This window comes from Triticum urartu, chromosome 2A (genome assembly GCF_056163025.1).
Source record: "Triticum urartu cultivar PI428250 chromosome 2A, HENAU_Tu73, whole genome shotgun sequence".
NCBI lineage: Eukaryota > Viridiplantae > Streptophyta > Magnoliopsida > Poales > Poaceae > Triticum > Triticum urartu.
Window position 1 is genome coordinate 730,715,784 of NC_141874.1, and position 17,413 is coordinate 730,733,196.

Consider the following 17,413-nt stretch of genomic DNA (forward strand, 5'->3'; position numbering starts at 1 on the left):
TAAACCTTGCCGTAAGTTTGGTAGGAAGGTACCAAAGTAATCCCGGTATGGAACACTGGACAGCGGTCAAGAATATCCTGAAGTACCTGAAAAGGACTAAGGATATGTTTCTCATTTATGGAGGTGACGAAGAGCTCGTCGTAAAGGGTTACGTCGATGCTAGCTTCGACACAGATCTGGATGACTCCAAGTCGCAAACCGGATACGTGTATATTTTGAATGGTGGGGCAGTAAGCTGGTGCAGTTGCAAGCAAAGCGTCGAGGCGGGATCTACATGTGAAGCGGAGTACATGGCAGCCTCGGAGGCAGCGCATGAAGCAATTTGGATGAAGGAGTTCATTACCGACCTAGGAGTTATTCCCAATGCGTCGGGCCCGATGACTCTCTTTTGTGATAACATTGGAGCTATTACCCTTGCCAAGGAGCCCAGGTTTCACAAGAAGACCAGACACATCAAGCGTCGCTTCAACTCCATTCGTGAAAATGTTCAAGATGGAGACATAGATATTTGTAAAGTGCATACAGACCTGAATGTCGCAGATCCGTTGACTAAACCTCTTCCACGGGTAAAACATGATCAACACCAGAACTCTATGGGTGTTCGATTCATCACAATGTAACTAGATTATTGACTCTAGTTCAAGTGGGAGACTGTTGGAAATATGCCCTAGAGGTAATAATAAAATAGTTATTATTATATTTCCTTGTTCATGATAATTGTCTATTGTTCATGCTATAATTGTGTTATCCGGAAATCGTAATACATGTGTGAATACATAGACCACAACATGTCCCTAGTGAGCCTCTAGTTGACTAGCTCGTTGATCAACAGATGGTCATGGTTTCCTGACTATGGACATTGGATGTCATTGATAACGGGATCACATCATTAGGAGAATGATGTGATGGACAAGACCCAGTCCTAAGCATAGCACAAGATCGTGTAGTTCATCTGCTAGAGCTTTTCTAATGTCAAGTATCATTTTATTATACCATGAGATTGTGCAACTACCGGATACCGTAGGAGTGCTTTGGGTGTACCAAACGTCACAACGTAACTGGGTGGCTATAAAGGTGCACTACAGGTATCTCCGAAAGTGTCTGTTGGGTTGGCACGAATCAAGACTGCGATTTGTCACTCCGTATGACGGAGAGGTATCTCTGGGCCCACTCGGTAATGCATGATCATAATGAGCTCATTGTGACTAAGTAGTTGGTCACCGGATCATGCATTACGGAACGAGTAAAGTGACTTGCTGGTAACGAGATTGAACGAGGTATTGGGATACCGACGATCAAATCTCGGGCAAGTAACGTACCGATTGACAAAGGGAATTGTATACGGGATTGCTTGAGTCCTTGACATCTTAGTTCATCCGATGAGATCATCGTGGAACATGTGGGAGCCAACATGGGTTCCCAACTCATTGGGATACCGACGATCAAATCTCAGGCAACCCTATGATTCCTCTTGAGTCGGTTGACTTCCCAACTCATTTGTTAAACATAATAATACTATTTCCTTCCAAATGTGTAACACCCCTCAAATTTTGAGCCTAACTTTGACTACAAATTTTACTAATAAAATCTAAATTATATGCCATAGAAAATATAGCATTGGATTTGTATACGAAAGAAGTTACCAATGGTATAATTTATGTGGCACATAACTAATATTTTGTTAGTGAAAAGTTGGGCTCAAAGTTCGAGCGGACTTTACATGCCTGGGGAGGAGAAGATTTCGGGAGATAATTATGGAGCCTAATAACATATCCTCCATCCCAAAATAAGTTACTCGAGTTTGTACAAAGTTACTAAAGTTAGTAGAAAGTTGAGTCACTTATTTTGGGACGGAGGGAGTAGCTATTAAGAGATAATTACTTGGCATGCTAAACATTAGTGAAGCAATTTGGGTAATTGGATGGCCATACTTTGGCAGTTGGGATCATGTAGATGTTTAGCAGTAAACATGTTTGGTGCTAAACATTGAAGTGGTGTGGATCCTAGAATTAGGGATATGTACGTACAAAGCAAACTTGTCTCAAAAAAAAAAACCTCCAACAACACAAACAAATTATAAGATCACGAGGTGGGTCGGTTCCAAATCCCCAAATTTCACGGGAGTAAGGAAGTATCACCAAGCGTCGCACCATTAAACCTATGGCGGCGTATGAGGAGTCGGCGGGCAAGGAGATGGCCGGCCATGAAGGGTGCCAAAATTGTAGTGTTGAGAAGTGCTCGTCGACCGGCGGCCGGTGCGCCACCAAAAGGAAGGCCGAGGAGGCGGCGGCGGCCGGCGAGGAGTGTCCGATGAAGGTGTGCAAAGTGGAGGCGGCGGCCGGCCGTTCTGATGCCTTTTCTGCGGCTGCGCCGGACGATGTCGCAGATTCATTGAAGCCGGCGGTGGAGGCCGCCGTACGCGAGAAAAGGTTGACGCGGCTGCCGCAGGAAGAGATCAATTGGACCCTTGCCCATGTGGTGGATGGTCCTGTCCCTCATCACTACGAGTCCTTGAAGCGCGAAAACCCCAGCTTGCTGCCCTCGCCGGCGGAGCAGATGGACAGCTGGAAGGTTGCTCTCTATAATGGTTGCCGCGCTTTCTTTGCCGTTCGAGAGAGATTCGCCAAGTATCAGGCACTTGTCCGGGCTGAGTATGAGAAGCGCGGCTACGTTGAGGTTGACGACGACTTCCTGACCCGGAGGGCGCACCTCCGTGCGTATAACGATGTCCTACGCGCCAAGGCAATGAAATATGTCGCCCATTTGGTTGACACTGGCGAAGTTTTGGTCGCTGGCCGCAGCCCACGAATAGATTGAGTTGGATGGCAAAGGATGCTCCTGAGAATGAAGGATTCCACTTCATGTGCACAGCTCCGTCGACTTGATGTGCTGATGAAGCCATTCCTTGATGAGCACCTTCAATAATACTCCCTCAGTTTCTCCTAGATATAAGACCTTTTAGAGATTTCAATATAGACTACATACGGAACAAAATGAGTGAATCTACACTCTAAAATATATCGATATACATGCATCCGTATGTAGTCCGTATTGAAGCATACGTAGGAAGTAGCATACTAGTTCATCCAGTTATGTCCTGTCCGTATTGAATCTACAACGGGCGGAGGAAGTAGTATACTAGTTCATCCAGTTATGTCCTGTTCGTAAGTGTTTTTTTTTTGTTGGACAAGTTTTCTGCTTTGTGATCATATATCAGTGTCATTCCTGAACTTCAATGTGCTAACTCGCTAGGTGTTTGAAACGCGGCATTTTTTGTTGGCTCTGATGAACTGGACAGTATGATTGCCAGATTATCACTTGTCTCAATTGCTTTCATATCTGCATGTTCCTTATAGTAAGTTTGCATTAGTAGGCAATAAAAGAGAGACGGAAAAGAGGTGTGAGCGCCTCTTATTTGGGCCAATTCCATTACACAATGTTCAGATAGAAAGTAGAACCTCATGTCATCAGCGGATCGGGACGCATCATGATCATGATGGTGTAGGGTTGCACGTCTCAAATTATATTAGTTTGCACTTACAAAGACACGTGAAAACCAAGTCTCAGATTATTGGTATATTTTTGCACTTACAAAGACACGTGAAATCTGCAAAAGGTAGGATACTTTCGTAGGAAAACGGAGGTTTGTCTTCGATCATGGGTTTGCATTCAGTGATCACCAAGACTTAGCATTCTAGGAAACAATCAAAATAAATTAACTCCTATATAATATTTTAAGAGCTCTAAAAGAAACACATCATGGCTTCTTCTAATACTCTGGAAAATTTTGGGACCTCCCAATCCAACTAACAAAACAAGAAAATCTTGTCGGAAGAATTTGCAACGTCCAACCACCGCCTCTGGCCGCCTCTTGTTCTCTGTCATAGGTGCACCGCTGCCGCCTTTTTGTGTTCCTTGCCCCCACCGACTCTCCCCGCTGTCGGAGAAGCTGCCACATGTGAACCGGAGGCCCCCCGAAGGGAGGCGCCGCTGTGGTCCTTCGCAAGCTTTGCGCCACATCCAAAGTATGTGTCGGTCAACCACCCGTCTCCCGAGCCATGTCGTGGTCTTGAGCTCCGGCGATGCAGAGAATCTGGTCCATGCATCCCCCACACCTTCCCACCTCCCCCACGAGCTCTCGCCGATCATTGCGGTGCTTTGACCGTGATGAACATAAATTATTTGGACAAAGGGGCGAATGTATTTCTTTTATTTTCATTTTGCTACAAAATTGTACTTGAAGATTGCATCAATGAATTAATATGATGTTACAATACAGTTTTATATCAACAAGGGTGAAAATAGCCTGAAATGGAGGGAGTATGTACTTGTAGAGAGCCTGACAAAAGCATTAGGTGTTGGCTCCGTGATAAGACTTTGATCAGTACCACGACGAGGTGTTGATCAGGGAAAAGACGAGTGAGTGGGAAAGCAAGGCTTCGTTATTGGAGGCCATGGAATTCAATTGGTTCAAACCAAGAACTCAAAATTTGTTTGGATGTTCGAGCAATTGGTACTTGCAATTCGGAGAATAGACTCCATTGTGATGCTTGCTTGGATGGCCATTGTCCAAATTGGAATTCCTCATTTGTAGGAGGCGGTCGCTAAGGAGTGACGGAGATTCACCGGGGAGGTGAGAGACGGAGGAGGAGAGCAAAGACGGACAACTGACTTATGCAATGCGTCGAGGACTGTTTAACACCACTTTTTTTCCCACGAGCAAGACAAAAGGGGTATGCAAGGCGCACTTGGAAAGGGGGGGGGGGGCTGCCCACATAAGAGGGAACCAAGGGTTTTGCCTTTAAATTGAAGGCTAGGGCACATGCTTATTGTGGTGGGGCGTCAAATATTGGTTGTCAATTAGACTGAATGTCAAGGCTTTCCAAACAATGATATTTGAGCCTCCTGAACGCCAAAGTTGAATTCTAGGCCCAGTATCTACATTCAAGCCGTGTCTAGGGTTTAGCAACTTTGGCACAAGCTCGTGTCTAGGGAGCCGCTTTGTCTCGCTTATAGCAAGACACAAGCTCGTCTCGGCCTCAGGCATTGCTACTAATGGGCCGGGCCAAGTAGCTTCATGTTGGTTAGTCTATTTTTCTTCTTTGTTCCTTTTAATCATTCACTTTTTTTCTTTTGTTAATATTTCTGAAAGCATTCTACATACATATATTTCTAAACTTAATTTTACCTAAAAAATAAAAAACTGCAAATTAATTTAAGAAAACGTTGATACCATTTAAGAAAAAGGTTCACGTGTAAAATGTATGTGCAATTTTTTAAAAGCTTCATACAATGTAAAAAATGTTAGTGTGATTCGAATCAATCATACCATTCAAAACATGTACCTTAGAATTTAAAAAATACTCGCACATTTCAAAAATATGAAATTAAAAAATCTGTTTATACAATGTAAAAATCTGTTCACATTCTATAAAAACCATATCATTCAGAAAAATGTTTCAAGTGTGTATTTAAAAAATATTTAACAGTTCAACCGCAAAAAAACAAAGAAAAATATTTAACAGCTAAAATGTTCAAAAACATGAATTTGAAAAAAGGTTAATTGTTTCTTTGAAAAATCTTAAACATGTACATAAATAATGTTTCAGATGTATACCAAAAATATACAATGTGTAGTAAAGAAAATAAGGTATCAAAAAATATATTTGTATTTTTTATAATTTATTTAAAAAGGTAAATGTGTATGAAAAATATTCTTGATGTATACAAAAAAAAAATAAACTGTGTTGGAAAAGAAAGGAAAACTAGAAGGTAAAAAAATAAAGAAACAATGAAAACCAAAGAAAAAATAAAAAGGGAAAGGGAAAAAGAAAAAACAAAGAAAATAGAGAAAAAACCGAAGGAAACTGATGCAAGTAGTGAAAAAACGATAAAGAAAACCACGGAGGAAAAACCTCGCGGCAGTTAATGAAGGAAATATTCCCTAGAGGCAATAATAAAGTTATTATTTATTTCCTTATATCCCTAGAGGCAATACATAGACAAACAGAGTGTCACTAGTATGCCTCTACTTGACTAGCTCGTTAATCGAAGATGGTTATGTTTCCTAACCATGAACAAAAGAGTTGTTATTTGATTAACGGATCACATCATTAGAAGAGTGATGTGATTGACATGACCCATTCCATTAGCTTAGCACCCGATCGTTTAGTATGTTGCTATTGCTTTCTTCATGACTTATAAATGTTCCTATGACTATGAGATTATGCAACTCCCGTTTGCCGGAGGAACACTTTGTGTGCTACCAAACGTCACAACGTAACTGGGTGATTACAAAGGAGCTCTACAGGTGTCTCCAAAGGTACATGTTGGGTTGGTGTATTTCGAGATTAGGATTTGTCACTCCGTTTGTCGGAGAGGTATCTCCGGGCCCTCTCGGTAATGCACATCACATAAGCCTTGCAAGCATTGCAACTAATGAGTTAGTTGCGAGATGATGTATTACAAAACGAGTAAAGAGACTTGCCGGTAACGAGATTGAACTAGGTATTGAGATACCGACGATCGAATCTCGGGCAAGTAACATACCGATGACAAAGGGAACAACGTATGTTGTTATGCGGTCTGACCGATAAAGATCTTCGTAGAATATGTGGGAGCCAATATGAGCATCCAGGTTCCGCTAGTGTTTATTGACCGGAGACGTGTCTCGGTCATGTCTACATTGTTCTCGAACCCGTAGGGTCCGCAAGCTTAAGGTTTCGATGACAGATATATTATGAGTTTATGAGTTTTGATGTACCGAAGGAGTTCGGAGTCCCGGATGAGATCGGGTACATGACGAGGAGTCTCGAAATGGTCGAGACGTAAAGATCGATATATTGGACGACTATATTCGGACATCGGAAAGGTTCTGAGTGATTCGGGTATTTTCGGAGGTACCGGGGAGTTACGGGAATACGAGGAAGAAGCAATGGGCCTTAATGGGCCTTAGTGGGAAGGACCAGGAGGTGGCGCGCGCCCCTCCCAAGCCCATTCCGAATTGGACAAGGGGTTTGGGGCGTGGCCCCTCTCTCCCTTCCTTCCCCTCTTCCCCCCTTTCCCCCCTTCTCCTAGTTGGACTAGGAAAGGAGGAAACCTACTCCAACTAGGAGTAGGAATCCTATTCCCTGGCGCGCCCCTCCTAGGGCCGGCCTCCTCCCCTTGCTCCTTTATATATGGGGGCAGGGGGCACCCCTAGACACACAAGTTGATCTTCGTGATCGTTCTCTTAGCCGTGTGCGGTGGCCCCCTCCACCATAATCCTCGATAATATTGTAGCGGTGCTTAGGCGAAGCCCTGCGACGGTAGAACATCAAGATCGTCACCACGCTGTCGTGCTGACGGAACTCTTCCCCGACACTTTGCTGTATCGGAGTCCGGGGATCGTCATCGAGCTGAACGTGTGCTAGAACTCGGAGGTGCCGTAGTTTCGGTGCTTGATCGATATGGCCGTGAAGACGTACGACTACATCAACCGCGTTGTCATAACGCTTCCGCTGTCGGTCTACGAGGGTACGTAGACTACACTCTCCCCCTCGTTGCTATGCATCACCATGATCTTGCGTGTGCGTAGAAATTTTTTGAAATTACTACGTTCCCCAACAGTGGCATCCGAGTCTAGATTTTATGTGTTGATGTTATATGCACGAGTAGAACACAAGTGAGTTGTGGGCGATATAAGTCATACTGCTTACCAGCATGTCATACTTTGGTTCGGCGGTATTGTTGGACGAAGCGGCCCGGACCGACATTACGCGTACGCTTACGCGAGACCGGTTCTCCCGACGTGCTTTGCACAAAGGTGGCTAGCGGGTGACAGTTTCTCCAACTTTAGTTGAACCGAGTGTGGCTACGCCCGATCCTTGCGAAGGTTAAAACAGCACCAACTTGACAAACTATCGTTGTGGTTTTGATGTGTAGGTAAGATTGGTTCTTGCTTAAGCCCGTAGCAGCCACGTAAAACTTGCAACAACAAAGTAGAGGACGTCTAACTTGTTTTTGCAGGGCATGTTGTGATGTGATATGGTCAAGACATGATGCTAAATTTTATTGTATGAGATTATCATGTTTTTTAACCAAGTTATCGGCAACTGGCAGGAGCCATATGATTGTCGCTTTATTGTATGCAATGCAATTGCGCTGTAATGCTTTACTTTATCACTAAGCGGTAGCGATAGTCGTGGAAGCATAAGATTGGCGAGACGACAACGATGCTACGATGGTGATCAAGGTGTCGCGCCGGTGATGATGGTGATCATGATGGTGCTTCGAAGATGGAGATCACAAGCACAAGATGATGATGGCCATATCATATCACTTATATTGATTGCATGTGATGTTTATCTTTTATGCATCTTATCTTGCTTTGATTGACGGTAGCATTTTAAGATGATCTCTCACTAATTATCAAGAAGTGTTCTCCCTGAGTATGCACCATTGCGAAAGTTCTTCGTGCTGAGACACTACGTGATGATCGGGTGTGATAGGCTCTACGTTCAAATACAACGGGTGCAAAACAGTTGCACACGCAGAATACTCAGGTTATACTTGACAAGCCAAGCATATACAGATATGGTCTCGGAACACGGAGACCGAAAGGTCGAGCGTGAATCATATAGTAGATATGATCAACATAGTGATGTTCACCAATGAAACTACTCCATCTCACGTGATGATCGGACATGGTTTAGTTGATTTGGATCACGTGATCACTTAGAGGATTAGAGGGGTGTCTATCTAAGTGGGAGTTCTTAAGTAATATGATTAAATTGAACTTAAATTTATCATGAACTTAGTCCTGGTAGTATTTTGCAAATCATGTTGTAGATCAATAGCTTGCGTTGTTGCTTCCCTGTGTTTATTTTGATATGTTCCTAGAGAAAATTGTGTTGAAAGATGTTAGTAGCAATGATGCGGATTGGATCCGTGATCTGAGGTTTATCCTCATTGCTGCACAGAAGAATTATGTCATTGATGCACCGCTAGGTGATAGACCTATTGCAGGAGCAGATGTAGACGTTATGAATGTTTGGCTAGCTCAATATGATGACTACTTGATAGTTTAGTGCACCATGCTTAACGGCTTAGAATCGGGACTTCAAAGACGTTTTGAACGTCATGAACCATATGAGATGTTCCAGGAGTTGAAATTAATATTTCAAGCAAATACCTGAGTTGAGAGATATGAAGTCTCCAACAAGTTCTATAGCTAAAAGATGGAGGAGAATCGCTCAAGCAGTGAGCATGTGCTCAGATTGTCTGGGTACTACAATCACTTGAATCAAGTGGGAGTTAATCTTCCAGATAAAATAGTGATTGACAGAATTCTCTAGTCACCATCACCAAGTTAGTAGAACTTCGTGATGAACTATAATATGCAAGGGATAACGGAAACGATTCCCAAGCTCTTCGTAATGCTGAAATTGATGAAGGTAGAAATCGAGAAAAACATCAAGTGTTGATGGTAGACAAGACCATTAGTTTCAAGAAAAGGGCAGAGGGAAGAAGGGGAACTTCAAGAAGAACAGCAAGCAAGCTGCTGCTCAAGTGAAGAAGCCCAAGTCTGGTCCTAAGCCTGAGACTAAGTGCTTCTACTGCAAAGGGACTGATCACTGAAAGCGGAACTACCCCAACTGATTGGCGGATAAGAAGGATGGCAAAGTGAACATAAGTATATTTGATATACATGTTATTGATGTGTGCTTTACTAGTGTTTATAGCAACCCCTCAGTATTTGATACTAGTTCAATTGCTAAGATTAGTAACTCGAAACGGGAGTTGCAGAATAAACAGAGTCTAGTTAAGGGTAAAGTGATGATGTGTGTTGGAAATGGTTCCAAGATTGATATGATCATCATCACACACTCCCTATAATTTCGGGATTAGTGTTGAACCTAAATAAGTGTTATTTGGTGTTTGCGTTGAGCATGAATATGATTTGATCATGTTTATTGTAATACGGTTATTCATTTAAGTAAGAGAATAAATTGTTGTTCTGTTTACATGAATAAAACCTTATATGGTTACACACCCAATGAAAATAGTTCGTTAGATCTCGATCATAGTGATACACATAATCATAATATTGAAACCAAAAGATGCAAAGTTAATAATGATAGTGCAACTTATTTGTGGCACTGCCGTTTAGGTCATATTGGTGTAAAGCGCATGAAGAAACTCCATGCTGATGGGCTTTTGGAATCACTTGATTATGAATCAGTTGATGCTTGCGAACCATGCCTCATGGGCAAGATGACTAAGACTCTGTTCTTCGGAACAATGGAGCGAGCAACAGATTTGTTGGAAATCATACATACTGATGTATGTGGTCCGATGAATATTGAGGCTCGCAACAGGTATCATTATTTTCTAATCTTCACAGATGATTTGAGCAGATATGAGTATATCTACTTGATGAAATATAAGTCTGAAACATTTGAAAAGTTCAAAGAATTTCAGAGTGAAGTGAAAAATCATCGTAATAAGAAAATAAAGTTTCTATGATCTGATCATAGAAAAGAGTATTTGAGTTACGAGTTTGGCCTTCAGTTAAAAACAATGTGAAATAGTTTCACTACTCACGCCACCTGGAACACCACAATATAATGGTGTGTCCGAACGTCATAACCGTACTTTATTAGATATGGTGCGATCTATGATGTCTCTTACCGATCTACCACTATCGTTTTGGGGTTATGCATTAGATACAGCCGCATTCACGTTAAATAGGGCACCATCTAAATCCGTTGAAATGACACAATCTGAACTATGGTTTGGCAAGAAACCAAAATTGTCGTTTCTTAAAGTTTGAGGTTGCAATGCTTATGTGAAAAAGTTTCAACCTGATAAGCTCAAACCCAAATCGGAGAAGTGCGTCTTCATAGGATACCCAAAAGAAAATGTTGGGTACACCTTCTATCACAGATCCGAAGGCAAGATATTCGTTGCTTTGAATGGATCCTTTCTAGAAAAGGAATTTCTCTCGAAAGAAGTGAGTGGGTGGAAAGTAGAACTTGATGAGGTAACTGTACCTGCTCCCTTATTGGAAAGTAGTTCATCACAGAAATCTGTTCCTGTGACTACTAGACCGATTAGTGAGGAAGCTAATGATGATGATCATGTAACTTCAGATCAAGTTACTACCGAACCTCATAGGTAAAACCAGAGTGAGATCTGCACCAGAGTGGTACGGTAATCCTGTTCTGGAGGTCATGTTACTTGACCATGATGAACCTACGAACTATGAGGAAGCGATGATGAGCCCAGATTCCGCGAAATGGCTTGAGGCCATGAAATCTGAGATGAGATCCATGTATGAGAACAAAGTATGGACTTTGATTGACTTGCCCAATGATCGGCGAGCCATTGAGATTAAATGGATCTTCAAGAGGAAGATGGACGCTGATAGTAGTGTTACTATCTACAAAGCTAGAATTGTCGCAAAAAGGTTTTCGACAAGTTCAAGGTGTTGACTACGATGAGAGTTTCTCACTCGTATTTATGCTTAAGTCTGTCCGAATCATGTTAGCAATTGCTGCATTTTATGAAATCCGGCAAATGGATAAACAAAACTGCATTCCTTAATGGATTTATTAAAGAAGAGTTGTATATGATACAACCAGAAGGTTTTGTCAATCCTAAAAGTGCTAACAAAATGTGCAAGCTCCAGCGATCCATTTATGGACTAGTGCAAGCATCTCGGAGTTGGAATATGCGCTTTGATGAGATGATCAAAGCATATAGTTTTATACAGACTTGCGGTGAAGCCTGTATTTACAAGAAAGTGAGTGGGAGCACTACAACATTTCTGATAAGTATATGTGAATGACATATTGTTGATCGGAAATAATGTAGAATTATTCTGCAAAGCATAAAGGAGTATTTTGAAAGAAGTTTTTCAAAGAAAGACCTCGGTGAAGCTGTTTACATATTAAGCATCAAGATCTATAGAGATAGATCAAGACGCTTGATAAGTTTTTTTTTCAATGAGTACATACCTTGACAATATTTTCAAGTAGTTCAAAAATTGGAACGGTCAAAGAAAGAGTTCTTGGCTGTGTTACAAGGTGTGAAATTGAGTAAGACTCAAAGCCCGACCACGGCAGAAGATAGAAAGAGAATAAAAGTCATTCCCTATGCCTCAGCCATAGGTTCTATAAAGTATGCCATGCTGTGTACCAGATCTATTGTATACCCTACACTGTGTTAAGCAAGGGAGTAAAATAGTGATCTAAGAGTAGATCACTGGACAGCGGTCAAAATTATCCTTAGTGGAATAAGGAAATATTTCTCAATTATGGAGGTGACAAAAAGGTTCGTCGTAAAAAGTTACGTCGATGCAAGTTTTGACACAGATCTGGATGACTCTAAGTCTCGATCTAGATACATATTGAAAGTGGGAGCAATTAGCTAGAGTAGCTCCGTGCAGAGCATTGTAGACATAGAATTCGCAAAATACTTACGGATCTGTATGTGACAGACCCGTTGACTAAAATTATCTCACAAGCAAAACATGATCACACCTTAGTACTCTTTGGGTGTTAATCACATAAACGATGTGAACTAGATTACTGACTCTAGTAAACCCTTTGGGTATAGGTCACATGACAATGCGAACTATGGGTGTTAATCACATGGTGATGTGAACTATTAGTGTTGAATCACATGGCGATGTGAACTAGATTATTGACTCTAGTGCAAGTGGAAGACTGAAAGAAATATGCCCTAGAGGCAATAATAAAGTTATTATTTATTTCCTTATATCATGATAAATGTTTATTATTCATGCTAGAATTGTATTAACCGGAAACATAATACATGTGTGAATACATAGACAAACAGAGTGTCACTAGTATGCCTCTACTTGACTAGCTCGTTAATCGAAGATGGTTATGTTTCCTAACCATGAACAAAAGAGTTGTTATTTGATTAACGGGATCACATCATTAGAAGAGTGATGTGATTGACATGACCCATTCCATTAGCTTAGCACCTGATCGTTTAGTATGTTGCTATTGCTTTCTTCATGACTTATAAATGTTCCTATGACTATGAGATTATGCAACTCCCGTTTGCCAGAGGAACACTTTGTGTGCTACCAAACGTCACAACGTAACTGGGTGATTACAAAGGAGCTCTACAGGTGTCTCCAAAGGTACATGTTGGGTTGGCGTATTTCGAGATTAGGATTTGTCACTCCGTTTGTCGGAGAGGTATCTCCGGGCCCTCTCGGTAATGCACATCACATAAGCCTTGCAAGCGTTGCAACTAATGAGTTAGTTGCGAGATGATGTATTACAAAACGAGTAAAGAGACTTGCCGGTAACGAGATTGAACTAGGTATTGAGATACCGACGATCGAATCTCGGGCAAGTAACATACCGATGACAAAGGGAACAACGTATGTTGTTATGCGGTCTGACCGATAAAGATCTTCATAGAATATGTGGGAGCCAATATGAGCATCCAGGTTCCGCTATTGGTTATTGACCGGAGACGTGTCTCGGTCATGTCTACATTGTTCTCGAACCCGTAGGGTCCGCACGCTTAAGGTTTCGATGACAGATATATTATGAGTTTATGAGTTTTGATGTACTGAAGGAGTTCGGAGTCCCGGATGAGATCGGGGATATGACGAGGAGTCTCGAAATGGTCGAGACGTAAAGATCGATATATTGGACGACTATATTCGGACATCGGAAAGGTTCTGAGTGATTCGGGTATTTTCGGAGGTACCAGGGAGTTACGGGAATACGAGGAAGAAGCAATGGGCCTTAATGGGCCTTAGTGGGAAGGACCAGGAGGTGGCGCGCGCCCCTCCCAAGCCCAGTCCGAATTGGACAAGGGGTTTGGGGTGCGGCCCCTCTCTCCCTTCCTTCCCCTCTTCCCCCCTTTCCCCCCTTCTCCTAGTTGGACTAGGAAAGGAGGAAACCTACTCCAACTAGGAGTAGGAATCCTATTCCCTGGCGCGCCCCTCCTAGGTCCGGCCTCCTCCCCTTGCTCCTTTATATACGGGGGCAGGGGGCACCCCTAGACACACAAGTTGATCTTCGTGATCGTTCTCTTAGCCGTGTGCGGTGCCCCCCTCCACCATAATCCTCGATAATATTGTAGCGGTGCTTAGGCGAAGCCCTGCGACGGTAGAACATCAAGATCGTCACCACGTCGTCGTGCTGACGGAACTCTTCCCCGACACTTTGCTGGATCGGAGTCCGGGGATCGTCATCGAGCTGAACGTGTGCTAGAACTCGGAGTTGCGTAGTTTCGGTGCTTGATCGATCGGGCCGTAAAGACGTACGACTACATCAACCGCGTTGTCATAACGCTTCCGCTGTCGGTCTACGAGGGTACGTAGACTACACTCTCCCCCTCGTTGCTATGCATCACCATGATCTTGCGTGTGCGTAGGAAATTTTTGAAATTACTACGTTCCCCAACAGTTAACGCCCCGCCATAGACAAGACCGAGTTAACTATCGCAGCGTCCGAGAAACAACCCTGGCGTCTATGAGGAGGATACAGGAGAGCGTGGGTCTGATAAGATTATCATTGGGTTTTGAAGATAACAAGCCCCAAATTTCTTTCCGGGGACGACTGGGATGATATTTGTTTTGAAAATTACAGGAAAATAAGTACAATTGTTCAAGAAATTATTTTGAAAATAATACATTTAGAAAAGGGGAGGTCGGCGGCATCGGCGGTCGCATTGGTGGTGCCTTCCATGGCGTAGATGTCAGGTAGCGGTGGTGGATGGGTGGCGACTCGGTAACGGAAAGTTTCTGTGGCGCGGTTGGGTTCGTGTAGCAGAGTTTGTATTTTTACGGCAACCGCTAGAAGTATTGAAACTACTATGTAGTACTTGTAGCAAATTTTAGGGCTTGATATGATATAAAAAATGGGCAACCGACAGAAATAGGGCATACGTATACTATTGGAAAAAAATTGCTGCAATGGGAATCCGGGGACCGTAAAAAATTGAACGCCCTGTGCCGTCGCACGGGCCGCATGCAAAACTTGTCTCGAAAAAGAAAAAACTCCAACAACACAAACAAATTATAAGATCACGAGAGGTAGATCGGTCCCAAGTCCCCAAATTTCACGGGAGTGAGGAAGTAGTATCACCAAGCGGCGGATGAGGAGTCGGCGAGCAAGGGGATGGCCGGCCATGAACATGAAGGGTGCTCGTCGATGGCCGGTCAGTGGTGCCACCAAAAGGAAGGCCGAGAAGGCTGCGGCGGCTGGCGAGGAGTGTCCGCTGAAGGTGTGCAAAGCGGAGGCGGCGCCGGAAGTCGCCGCAGATTCGTTGAAGCCGACAGTGGAGGCCGTACGCGAGAAAAGGTTGACGCGGCTGACGCAGGAAGAGATCAATTGGACCCTTGCCTTCGTGGTGGATGGTCCTGTCTCCCATCACTACGAGTCCCTGAGGCGCGAAAACCCCAGCTTGCTGCCTTCACCGGAGGAGCAGATGGACAGGTCCAAGGTTGATCTCTATAATGCTGCCCGCGCTATGTTCGCCTTTCGAGAGAGATTGAACAAGTACCACGCACTTGTCCGGGCTGAGTATGAGAAGCGAGGCTATGTCGAGGTCGACGACGACTTCCTCGTTGGATGGCAAAAGATGCTCCGACCCTGAGAATGAGGATTTACTTTCATGCACATCTTTGTTATCTGTCAAGTGTCCATGCACAGCTCTGTCGACTTGATGTGCTGATAAAGCCATGCTAGCTCTTGATGAACACCTTGAATAATAATAGTATACCGATTCACCCAGTTATGTCCCTCTATCTGCTATTGTACTATTAAGTTGTGGTTTTGCTGGTACTACATGGCAGACAGAAATATGGGTGTTTTTCTGTTGGACAAGTTTTCTGCTTTGTGAGCATGTGCTGCCTGATACTCCCTCCGTCGAAAAAGCTTGTCCCTGGTGCTAGATACATCTATTTGAGGGACAAACTTTTTTGGGCGGAGGGAGTATATATCAGTGTCATTCTTGAACGTCAGTGTGTTGTGTATGTTGTGCTGATGCGCTAGGTGTTTGAAAAGTGGCATTTTCTGTTGGCTCTGAGGCATTATGATTGCCAGATTAGTACTTGGCTCTTTCTTGTGTGCATGACAATTCTTCCAATGCCCCTGTTCGGCTGTTCCTTATGGTTAAGATTCAAGCGAGACAGTTTGCATTATACTCCTACTGTAGGCAATAAAAGAGAGACAGGAAAGAGGTGTGAATGTCTCTTATTTGGGTCAAGTAAATACACATAGTTCAGATAGAAAGTAGAACCTCATATCAGCAGCAGGTTGGGACGCATATCATGATCATGATGGTGAAGACATGCAAGCCAACAGAAAAAATAAAGTCTTAGATTATACTCCCTCCGTTCGAAAAAACTTGTCCCAAACTTGTGCCTCAAATGAATGTATCTAGCACTAACTCGATGCTAGATACATTCATTTGAGGGACAAGCTTTTTCAGACGGAGGGAGTATATGTTTGCGCTTGCATAGAAAGACAGGTGAAATGAGCAAGCAAAACGTAGGAATAGGATACTTTTGTAAGAAAACTGATGTAATTGTCTTGATCATGGGTTTGCATTCAGTGATCACAAGACATAAGCACTCCAGAAAACAATCGAAGAAAATGTTTAACTGTTTTTCTTTCCTTTGCGGGAAACTCTTGAAATATTTTAATAATAAAAGCTCTAAAAGAAACACTTGGTCGGAGGAATTTTCACCGTCCAACCAATGCCTCCAGTTGCCTCTGTTCTCTGTCGTAGGCACACCTCCTGTGTGTGAGGCGCCCCGCTGCCGCCTTTTTGTGTTCCTTAATCCTTCCCTCACCGACTCTCCCCGCCGTCGCAGAAGCTGCCACATGCGAATGAAACGAAGCCTCCCACCGTCAGTGCTCCAGGGAGGCACCATCGCCGACCGTCCTTCGCAAGCTCTGTGCCACATCCAAAGCATGTGTTAGCCAGCCACCCCATCTCCCAAGCCGTGCCACGGCCTTGAGCTCCGGCGATGCAAAGAATCTTCTCCTTGCATTGCATCCCCCACACCTTCCCACCTCCCCCACGACCTCTCTCCGATCATTGCGGTGCTCTGGCCGTGATGAAAACAAGGCGAATGTATTTTCCTTTTGCTGCAAAGTTGTACTTGAAAATTGCGTCCATGAATCAATACGATGTTAAAATACAGTTTTATATGAAAAAAGGGTGAAAATAGCATAAGGAAATTCACTGGGAGCAAGTGGAGTTTTACTTGTCGCCCTCCATCCCCAATCCTTCTCCAGTTGAACAAGGCCATGGCCAACTCTCCATGCTAGACAGCTGCCTCGACTGTCCATCTCAAAGTAAGCCCTCCAACTCAACTTAAGTACATACTTGTAGAGGGGTGAGTGTCTAGCCTAACAAAAGCATTAGC